The sequence below is a fragment of the Nycticebus coucang genome, chromosome 6 (assembly GCF_027406575.1).
Source record: "Nycticebus coucang isolate mNycCou1 chromosome 6, mNycCou1.pri, whole genome shotgun sequence".
NCBI classification, from domain to species: Eukaryota; Metazoa; Chordata; class Mammalia; order Primates; family Lorisidae; genus Nycticebus; species Nycticebus coucang.
In genome coordinates, this window is record NC_069785.1 from 52767895 (window position 1) to 52779913 (window position 12019).

Below are 12019 nucleotides of genomic sequence, written 5' to 3' on the forward strand. Positions count from 1 at the left end.
GTACCATGTGACTTTGCTATCCTTACTACAGCTAGTTGGACCAGGGCTGTGGATATTGGATGTTGGTCTCAGATCTATGATATAGACTTATGTGAAAGCTCTGCCCCACAAAGACCACCTTGATATTGCAGAGTGAAATGCCCAACACAATCAGATACTCTTTTGAGGACATATGAACTTGAGACATAAATGAAATAGTTTCGTAGCAGTAGGAACAGTAGAACCAGAGTTAAAAATAGCCAAGTCTCTTCAAAAGTAGAGTGCCATGGCTCGGTGTCCATAGCACAGTGGTTATGGCGCCAGCACATACGCTGAAGCTGACAGGTTCAAACCCGGCCCAGGCCAGCTAAACAACAATGACAACTGCTACAGAAAATAGCTGGGCTTTGTGGCAGGTGCCCGTAGTCCCAGCTACTTGGGAGGCTGAGGCAAGATAATCACTTAAGCCCAAGAGTTGGAGGTTGCTGTGAGTTGTGACACCATAGCACGCTACTGAGGACCACATAGTGAGACTCCGTCTCAAAAAAAAAAGGAAAAGAAAAAAATATTATGGTTTTTGCCACCTGTGTTGCCATAGTACTTTCCAAAAGGATCATAACAATTTATCAGCAAGATTTGAGTATGGATTTCACTTTAATCTCATGTGTTGATTTTTTTCTAGTTTTATAAGTATGCAATTATACTGTCAAAGTTTTCTTAGTGTATGTGTTTTTGATTCATATCAAATGTTGAGAAAATTTTGATGAACTTTGTGCAGACTTAAAAGCCCTCATGCCCTTTAACACAAATTATTTCAAGAAGCCAGAAGGTAACTTCGAAGCTGTAAATTGAAGCAATGTGTAAATCTTAGATTAAATTTCTAAGATTTGTGAACTTGAACTCAAAGACCTGATTAAACATAGCCTACAATATGAGATTGGCAGGCTTCTGTTGGACTAGACATGACTTCATCATTGCTTAAACAAAAGGCCATTGCTCCTTGCATTAATATCAATGTGAGGAATGGCTTTTATTCTGCTATCTTTTTGTCGTAACTATGAATAAGATCAGGATGAAATGATCTCAGTAAGTTTTTGATCCTCAGACTAATTTCTGTTTGAATCCAATCAATAATTGTCACACTAATGCTCTATATGCTTGTATTATGATATAGTTGTCATTTTTAACAGGACGTCTTCAGATTTTATTATAGTCCTAAAGTTACTTGTTCTGAATAAAACAACAATAACAAACAAAGAAAACCTCTTCTGATTTTGTTTTCATTGCTCTGATGGCTAAGAACTTTCAGTATTGAAAAGCAGACAGACAGGCAAAGTGCAGTGGCTCATACCTACAATCCTCGCACTCTGGGAGGCTGAGGCATGAGGGTCCCTTCAGTTCAGAACTTTGAGACCAGCCTAAGGAAAAGTAAGACTCCATCTCTGCTAAAAATAGAAAAATTATGGTGGGTGCCTTTAGTCCCAGCTACTCTGGTGGCTGAGGCAAGAGGATTCCCAGGAGTTTGAGGTTACTGTGAGCTAGACTGACACCACAGCACTCAAGCCTGGGACAACAGAGTGAGACTGTCTCAAAAAAGAAAAGCAAACATATAGTAAGCCACTGTTAATATTTGTTTTTAGAGCTACCTTTTAGTTTCTTAAGATCATTTGTACCGAAGTAAGACAAGTAATGTGAAAGGATTCAGTCAAAATAGTTAACTGAGTAGAATCTTTTTTGCCCTACTCCATACACAGAAATGCTGGGATGAAAAAGAAAAAAAGAAATATATACACAAACTCAAAAGCAAGAAACACAAACTCTTCAGATATCTATAGACATAGCAGAAAGAAGGAGTTGAAGTGAACCTAGCTGACCGTCTCTGTGGGATTGGGCAAATCTAGGGGTGGGAGATGAGGTTGCTGCCCAGTGCCTGGTGCCTGCAGGGAGCTGCAAAATTACTACACTGGAGAATGGGGACCAGGAAAGCTCAAAGGCCCAAAGCTCATTTTGCTGCAAAATGAGCCAACGGACATGGATAAAAAACGAACGCTCTGGAAGTGATGGAAACCTCATGGGCTAGCTATGAGTGGGGGTTACCCTAAGTTTGGACCGTTAAACCAAAGGACAAACATAAGAACACGAGAAACGCATTTCCACGCTGCTCAGGGAGGGTCCATATGACATTGTTCTGGATTCTCATTGTAACTTAAAGGAAACTTTCACAATGTCCAGATTCTTTGATGTCCTGCAGATGAAGAAGGAGGCTGTCCTCAAATTCCTTGCAGCAGGAACCCCCTTAGGTGGCACCAACCTTGACTTCCAAATGGAAGAGTGCATCTATACACGAAAAGTGATGGCTTCTACAGCATAAATCTGAAGAGGATCAGGGAGAAGCTTCTGTTGGCAGCTCGGGCCATTGTTGCCATTGAAACCCTGCTGATGTCAGTGTCATGTTTGCTGCTGCCACTGGAGCCACTCCTGTTCCTGGCCACTTCACTCCTGGAACCTTCACCAATCAGATCCAGGGAACCTTCCAGGAGCCTCATCTTTTAGTGGTCACTGATTTCAGGGCCGACCAGCACGCTCTCACAGAGGCATCGTATGTTAAGCTGCCTTCCGTTGCTCTGTGTAACACAGATTCTCCTCTGCGTTATGTGGAGATCGCCATCCCTTGCAACAACAAGGGAGCTCACTCAGAACGTCTGATGTGGTGGACGCCGGCCTGGGAAGTTCTCCGCATGCGTGGCACCCTCTTCCGTGAACACCTGTGGGAGGTCATGCCTGACCTCTACTTCTACAGAGATCCTGAGGAGATTGAAAAGGGAAGAGCAGGCTGCCACTGAGAAAGCTGTGACGGAGGAGGAATTTCAGGGTGAATGGACTGCGCCAGCTGCTGAGTTTACTGCTGCTCACCCTGAGGTTGCAGACTGGTCAGAAGGCTGCAAGTGCCCCCTGTGCCAAGGCAGCAGTTCCCCACTGAAGACTGGAGCACCCAGCCTGCCATGGAGACTGGTCTGCAGCTCCCACTGCTCAGGCCACCGAATGGGTGGGAAGGACCACTGAGTGGTCTTCAGCTGTTCTTCCACAAGCTCTTCACAAGATGGAAATAAGGTTGCCGGAAAATAAACATCAGTTAAAAAAAACCCAAAAACATGAAAGCCAAAGGGTTCAGGCATAAGTAACAATGAAGCCATCCCATAAGGAGGTTATAACCACAGAAGTTATAATTCTGGCTCAGAAGCAAATCTCAGACCAAAAAACTATAAAATATGCAAAGAGCACATTTATGTTTGATCTGGATTTTTTTTTTTGAGACAGTCTCATTTTGTTGCCCTTGGTAGAGTACCGTGGTGTCATAGCTCACAGCAACCTCAAAATCTTAGGTTTAAGCCATTCACTTGCCTCAGTCTCCTAAGTAGCTATGATTACATGTGTCCGCCACAATGCCTAGCTGTTTTTAAAGACAGGGTATCACTTTTGCTCAAGCTGGTCTCAAACTCCTGAGCTCAGGCAATCCACCTGCTGCACACTCCCAGAGTGCTAGGATTACAGGTGTGAGCCCCTGAACCTGGCACGACATGGACTTTTAAAAAACTAAATTCTGGCTTGGCACCTATAGCTCAGAGGTTACGGCGCCCACCACATACATAGAGGCTGGCAGGTTTGAACCTGGCCCAGGACTGCTAAACAACAATGACAACTGCAACAACAACAAAAATAGCCAGGCATTGTTGTGGATGGTGCCTGTAGTCCCAGCTACTAGGAAGGCTGAGGCAAGAGAATCGCTTAAGCCCAAGAGTTTGAGGTTGCTGTGAGCTGTGACACCACATCGCTCTACCGAGGGTGACATAGTGAGATTCTGTCTCAACCACCCCCCCAAAAAGTAAATTCTAGCTGGATTTTTTAAAACTTAGTTGACTTCTAGATACTTGTCTGTTAAATGGGAGAACAATGAAAAAGGAAAAAAGTATTCCAAACCCAACAGGACGTTATCTAGAGAGGAAAGACGGGTTTCTCATCCGTAAAAATAAATGCCAGAAAACAGTAGAGTAGTATCTTCTACTGAAGATGTGTGCTGAAGCTTCATTATGAGTCTGTGAAGGTATAATGTCTCTGTTTTTTGGAGAAAGGATCTTGCTCTGTCAGCCAGGCTGGAGTGCAAGTGGTGTGACCATAGTTCACTTTAGCCTCACCCTCTTGTGTGATCTCCTGCTTCAGCTTCCCAAGTTGCTGGGAGCATAGGAGTGAGCCACTGTGACCAGTTCAAATTTTATTTTTAATAGTTGTCACAATAAAAGTCTACATCATGATGAATTTATCACTGAAGAGCAAGGACAAAAGAACTTTTCAGATGTACATATATGGAGAGTCTATTATCTTGAAAGAACTACCAAAAATGTACTTCAAGAAGAAGGAAAATAAATCCAGAAGGAGTAGACTTGGGAAAAAATCACAGCTGAGTTTTAAAAATTATCTAACTTTAAATTTTGCCTTGGGAAACACATTTCTATTCAATGTCAAATACAATGTTGAAAGACAAATTCTTGCCTCGGCAACTTTTTCCAGTAGATGTTGAAGTTATAACTGTCATAAGATGTATCAAACACTTGGGTTTTTTTTAACGTAATGCCCAGACTTGTACCACAAGTATCACCAACTTCAAAATGAAAATTATACATTCACACAGTTATAATTAAGCCTCTACTTAGGAGCTGAGTAAAAAGGAAGATCAGCTTCTAGTTTGGAATTAACTGTTTTAAATTCTAGTAAGTGTTAATACTTAAAGTGAGATGGAAATCCCAGTATTAATCCAGAATGCATGACTTCAATTTCTAAATATCCCAAACTTGGGCTGAGGTGAGTTGGTCTCATTATCTTTGCCTTTTTTTTTTTTACCTTTCAACTTCTTTCTTGAATTAAAGGGTTTGAAGAAGACTATAATACTTATTACTGCAGACCTATATTTCTGTGGTTTTAATGGCCATATTAGCAGTTCTGAGGTTGACCTCAACTTTTAAATACCTTATCATTTGATATCTCGTTTTGAACATGTTATTTTCTGCTTACTTCTGCCGTAGCATTTTTCTTTGTATGAGGTCAGGTGAGTTACTTCAAGGTGAAAAGAGTTGCTCAAGTGCGTTTTAGCCATTTCATGGTAAGGGTGGAGGATTTGCTTAAGTAATTAGAAAATTTTAGTTGCCTGCAGTTTTCAACCATGACATCTCCCAAGATGTTGATGAGGAGGTGTGAATGTAAGATATGGTAGCTATCTATGTAGAATATACATTTTGTGGAGAAGACGAGACGGGTAAAACTGGATGGGGCCAGTTTATGGGTTTCTCTCCAGACAGATTTGAGCAGTTTGGATTTAGTCTGATAGGGAATAGAGATTTGATGACTTTCCAGAGTAAGCAAGTGATGTCCCCAAAACCACGTTACAGAATGAATAAGTATGAACCTCTATATTATCTTATGATCTTTGCAATTATTGCCAATTCTTTATTATCCACATCAAGGTTATTTACCTATTGTGAGAATTAACCTCAGCGGATATTTAGACTGAAAACTGGAGTCAGCCTGTCACTCAGCATGCTTGTGGCCTGCCTCCCTTGCCATCTGTTCATGTGCTCTTTGAAATGCAAATTTTAACATTGGTCTAACCAAAACATAATTAGAAAGATAACATTGCTGTCAAAAATCATAAAATCTAGTATAAATGATTTCCCCTATTGTCACCCTTTTTGGCTAAAGTCTAAAATTTTTGACATTATAAATTGTTCTTTCATGGCTTCTATGTTGTAACACCATCCTGTTTTTCTCTTTTTTAATTATAAAAATAATACAAAGAAAATATCTTTGTGATCTAGCTGTGGGTCAGGACTTAAACAAAATGCACAAAATGCAATCTGTATTAACAATCAGAGGTCTGTATGGCTGTATTTGCCATTCACTGCACAGCTTCAAGGGGAACATTGACATAGATCTTGGTGTTGTGTAAGGTGGTAGCCTGGCAAAAAATAGATAGACTTGATGAGACACTGTATACAAACTTAAAATAGAGGACAGAGCCAGAGAAGATAGTTTCAATGTCTAAAATAAAATGGGGTGCCAATTGACAAGGAGTTGAAATATAAATAAATAAAACCAACAGAGAATATCTGGAACAGCATATCCAATAGAAATATAATTCGTGGCTTGCACAAGTGCAAGGCAAGCCACATACGTTATTTTAAATTTTCTAGTAGTCACATCATAAAAAGTTAAAATGTAGAACTTATTATTATTATTATTTTTTGTAGAGACAAAATCTCACTCTGTTGCCCTCAGTAGAGTGTTGTGGTGTCACAGCTCATAGCAACCTCCAGCTCCTGGGCTTAGGCGATTCTCTTGCCTCAGCCTCCCAAGTAGCTGGGACTACAGGCACCTGCCACAATGCCCGGCTATTTTTTTTGTTGCAGTTTGGCCGGGGCCGGGTTTGAACCTGCCACCCTCGGTATATGGGGCTAGCGCCCTACCTACTGAGACACAGGTGCCGCCTTTTTTTTTTTTTTTGAGACAGAGTCTCACTATGTTGCCCTTGGTAGAGTGCTGTTGCGTCACAGCTCACAGCAACCTCCAACTCTTGGGCTTAAGCAATTCTCTTGCCTCAGCCTCCCAAGTAGCTGAGACTACAGGTGCCTGCCACACACCTGGCTATTTTTTTGTTGTTGCATTTGTCATTGTTGGTTAGCTGGCTCCTGCCGGGTTCCAATCTGTCAGCCTCAGTGCATGTGGCCGGCGCCGTAACCACTGTTCTATAGGCACTGATAAAGATAAAACTTATTTTTTAAACACATTTTCTTTAATACAATATAGCTGAAATATCATTTTAAATATAATTGATATAAAAATTATTGAGATATTTTGCAATTTTTCATACTACTAAAAACACTTTAAAATGTGGTGTTTATTTTATACAAATAGTACATCTTAATTAGGACTAGCCGTATTTCAGGTACTTGAGACCTCTCTTCTTACTAGTTAATGGCCATTGGCTACTGTGTTGGACTACAGAGCTCTGGGATATAAATGATTCTCCTGTAAATCAATAAGTAAAAGGAAACTTCACAGAAAAAAATGGGGAATGGATACAATCAAGCAGTTTATTGAAAGAGAAACCTGAAGACTTCGGAGATATTTCATCCCCCTGGAAAAAACAGACAAAGAACTTTTAAACAATTAGGTACGACTTTATATACATCAAACTGGAAAAAAATAGGTATTACTGAGGCTTGGTGACAATGTGTAGGGATGGGAACACTCATGATCTGCTGGAAGTGTAAATGGTTTCTAAAGAACAATTTCACTTTCTTGTACTTACAGCAATGTCTTGGAGTAAGTGAAAAAAATAACACGATGACATCTGCAGCATAATGCCATTTATTTAAATTCAAACACAAACTTGACAAAACCTCACATATTTTATAGGTTTACATACATATTTAAGGACATATAATTAGAGTAGGTATCTAGAGTAGAGAGAGAAATGGGATCAGGAATGAAAATGAAGAATATAGTAGTACTGTCTTTGTTTTACTTTTTTTTTTTTTTGAGACAGAATCTCACTATGTCGCCCTTGGTAGAGTGCCATGGTGTCATAGCTCACAGCAACCTCAAACTCTTGAGCTTAAGCGATTCTCTTGCCTCAGCCTCCCGAGTAGCTGGGACTACCGGCTCCTGCCACAATGCCCGGCTATTTTTGTTGTTGTTGTTGTTGTTGTAGTTGTCATTGTTGTTTAGCAAGCCTGGGCCGGTTCAAACCCGCCAGCCTCGGTGCATGTGGCTGGTGCCCTAACCACTGTGCTATGGACGCTGAGCCAATAGTCCTGTTTTAATGGTTAAAAGTTCATAGTAAAGAAATTCTCACTTTGAAATCCCCAAACCTTCTCTACCAACTTCTTTTTTTGGCAGGCATGGTTGGGGTGGTGGTATTCTTTTTTCCTCACAATTTGGAGAGAAGTTTTCAACCATTTCTTTTCATCGTTTTACATATCCTGCCTGGTCTGACTACAATTGTCATCTTTATGGCAAATCCTCCTAAGTCTGTATCTCCAACCAAGTGCTCTTGGACCAGCTAGTCCTAGTTTCCACTGTGCATTTTTACATCAGCTAAACTCAACACCGTAAGCGTTAGACATATCTTTACCTCTAACCTAGACAGTGCTTTTTTTCTTTTCTTTTTTTGAGACAGAGTCTTACTCTGTCACCCTTGATAGAGTGCTATGGCGTCACAGCTCACAGCAACCTCAAACTTTTGGGCTTAAGCGAGTCTCTTGCCTCAGCCTCCCAAGTAGCTGGGACTATAGGTTCCCTCCACAATGCCCGGCTATTTTTTTTTTTTTTTGTAGTTGTCATTGTTGTTTAGCAGGCCTAGGCTGGGTTCGAACCAGCCAGCTCTGGTGTATGTGGCTGGCACTCTAACCACTGAGCACAGGCGCCAAGCCAGATAGTACTTTTTTTCTTAGCTGTCATCACCATCATTCTGTTAATCTCTAAGAGGAGCATCTATAGTTATCCTGGATTCTTTCCTTTTCTGTAACCTTTAGGTAGTTATCAAGGCTATTGCTTTTATTTTGAACATCTGCTATGCTATTCCCATCACCACCGTATAAAGCTTGAGAACTCACTATCTGCCTTTCCAGTTTTCTACTCCCTCCTTCCATTTGCAAATTGACAAATCTTGTCTTAGCACTATTTTCACATTACTTCCTTGCTCAAAACCCCTAGTGTGTCCATTTGTGCTTTTGTTGTCTTTTGGCTGCCCAGCATTTATTTACATTTTACATTTTAGATCTCTTTTGGGGATTACTTCTTCCCATTAGATAAAGTCTGGAAAAAATGTTAATCCAGTCTTCTTCACCTAGGGAAGGGCATGCAACTCAAGCTCTGTTTGAAATGCTTTAGAATGCGCTATTCCTCTAATGTGAATCCTTAGCAGCGTGAGGAAGAGATTTAACACGGTTGAGTATTCCTTCACCCTCGCACGGAGCCACCACGTGCTTCTAGACCACTCTTCTAGCTCCTTCCTGATAGCCCTGGAGACCACTTTGCTTTCTCGTGTTTCTGGGCCAGTCTTCCCACTGGTTCTGAGAGTTCCTGGTATCTTTCGGGTAAAGCTAAATGCACTGAATCTGTAACTTATTTCCAGTAAGTTTGCCAGAACTGTTTTCTGAGACTTGTTAAGTAGAGCCTACCTGATCCTTTCTCCCTATTGTACAAAGTATAAACTTCTTTCCTGGTTCCATATCCTCCATACTCTTGCCCCAGCTTTATTTTCCTGTCCTCATCAAAACCACAAAGCCAGCTTAGTCACTGGTTCTGGAAAATGCCGTGTTTGTCTGGCTTCTGGAATGACCCACTCTTTTAGGCATCTATACCCATTTACTGATTTTTAAGTTTCTGGTCGGGATAGTGCTTTCACTATGAAAATAAATTTCATGCTCTATATTGACTTCCACTATCTTTGAAATATGTTAGTATTTAGTGTCTGCTGTTCATTTTCCAGTTGGAATCAATTAATTTTTGTATTTGCAGGAACATTTGATGAACCAATCTCCTAAATTCCCCCCAGTGTTTTTGTATATTGTGGGGCAATTATAGTTAAGAAGTTCTTTCTTACATGGAACTGAAATTTCCCAACCTACAATTCTTTCATTTCATTGCTGGTTTCAGCTTGGCATTCTAGTAAATTAAGAATATCTTGGGCCAGGCATGGTGGCTCATGCCTGTAATCTTAGCAATATGGGAGGCCAAGGTGGGTGGATTGCTTGAGCTCAGGTGTTTGAGACCAGCCTGAGCTAGAGTGAGACCTCATCTCTAAAAAAAATAGCTGGGCATTGTGGCAGGTGCCTGTAGTCCCAGCTACTTGGGAGGCTGAGACAGGAGGATCTCTTGAGCCCAAGAGTTTGAGGTTGCTGTGAGCTATGACACCATGACAGTATACAGAGGGCAACAAAGTGAGAGTCTGTCTTAAAAAAAAAAAAAGAAAAGAAAAGAATATTTTGAATATAGATTTTATACTTGTGGTTATTCCTTCCATCTTTGTGTTATCTAAGAACTTAGTAAGGCTGCCTTCAATGTCTCCATCTAGGTTGTTGATAAAAATAGGAAAAAGAACAGGGCCTAAGACAGGCACTTACTGAATACATGTATCCAGATAAAGTCTTTGAATATGATTTTATAAACAGCTATGAATCACTTAATAATTTGCATTTCATGTATTTTCCAAAATGATGTTGAAAACTTTGTGAATAGTTTTGCTGAAATCAAGATATGCTAAGTCTGTGATGGTGCCCTGAGCTACTGATCTATAAAATTACCCTACCAAAAAGAAAACAGGTTTGTCTTGGCTTGTTCTTAGTGAGTCAGTGTCACCCTATGCTGGACTACAGTGGCACAGTCAGAGTTCACTGCAGTCTTTAGCTCCGGGCTCAAGTGATCCTTCTGCCTCAGCAGCCTGAGTAGCTGGGACTACAAGTGTACACTGCCATGCCTGGCTAATTTTTGTACTTTTTGTGGAGATGGGGTCTTGCTATGTTTTCTGAGTTGGTCTCAAACTCTTGGCCTCAAGTGATCCTCCCATCTTCACCTTCCAAAGTGCTAAGATTACAGGTGTGAGCTACCATGCCCAGATTTACCATGTGCCTTTCCGAATGTTCACAAACCATTTTACTAATCCATGTTAGACATTTCCTAGTGAAAGCCCTCAAGCTTTGCAGTTTGCAATTTCCAAAAGCTGCATTTTTTCTTCTTTTTTGAAAATCAGAACCCTTGACCATTTTGAGCCTTATGCCATCTCTTATTGTTTCTGTGAATTCTCAAAAGTTCTTGATAGAATATTGTGAGAGCTGCATCCTTCCCTTGCAGCATGCTGTGTCTGGGCCCAGGCATCATAAAAACTTCAAAGCAATTACACTCTGACTCTTTACTAATCTTAGGCTGTAATACTCTCACCACCTATTTCCCCTCAATTTGTATTACAGTATGTGTTATTAAATTATGGAAATGATATATGCTTATCATGTAACTATAATTAGTATAGAAATCTACAGAGTAAAAATAAAATTCCCTCTCCCAATCATTCCTAACAACTAGTGATAACAGAGACATTTTCATGCATTAACATTCTTATATAATTTCTAAATGAGATTATACCCTGAATACTGTGCTGCAACTTAGTCTTTTCACCTAACAATTTATCATTAGCATCATTCTGTGTGGGTTATATAGAGCTATTTTTCTTTTTTTTTTTTTTTACAGTTTGGCTGGGGCCAGGTTTGAACATGCCACCCTTGGTATATGGGGCCGGCACCCTGCTCACTGAGCCACAGGCGCCACCCATAGAGCTATCTATTTTTCAATGAGTACATGGTATCCTTTTGTAAACACTGAAAAAATGCACTCTTGTACATAGTAGCTGTCTTCCTTCACCTCTTTTTCCATGAGGGCATGACCCTTCCCTTAAGACTAAAAGGGAAATTGCAGGTGTTTAGGGAGCTACCTAGAGAAAATAAGAGGAAGATGGGCTCTATTCAGTCCTTAAGTACATAGTTAGGTTGTTATCTTGACATAGCAATTTATGGTTTATAGTCACTTTCACATTTCACTTGATAGCCATGCAAATCGAAAAAGTGGATAAGCCAGACGATAAAACCATCCCTATTTTATAAAGTCTGAGAGATACTATGTGACCTGAGTCATGCCTCACGTCTGGATAGGGGCAGAGTGAGGTTAGAATCCATGTCTTCTGTCTCCTAGTTCACTGCTTATTGCGTCACAGACAGCTGCTCCCTACATCCGAACGTGGGAAGAGAACTGGGCTAGCTGAAAAAAAAAATTGTGTAGTGATTCACGGGAACTTGGGATAATGGTTGATAAGAATGTGCTGTGTCAGCCAGTTGGTGTCGTGCTGAGCAGTGTCGGTTTGGTATTTGTTTCATTTGGTGAGAAAGAGAACGAAATTCTCTCCATTTGTTTCTGAGTACATCAGGGATTTCTGTTC

General features: G+C 40.6%; 1 pseudogene; it reads left to right on the forward strand.

Moving 5' to 3' along the window:
- The first annotated feature begins 2203 nt into the window (after positions 1–2203).
- LOC128588684 (40S ribosomal protein SA-like) lies at positions 2204–3157 on the forward strand (annotated as a pseudogene).
- Positions 3158–12019: the final 8862 nt, after the last annotated feature.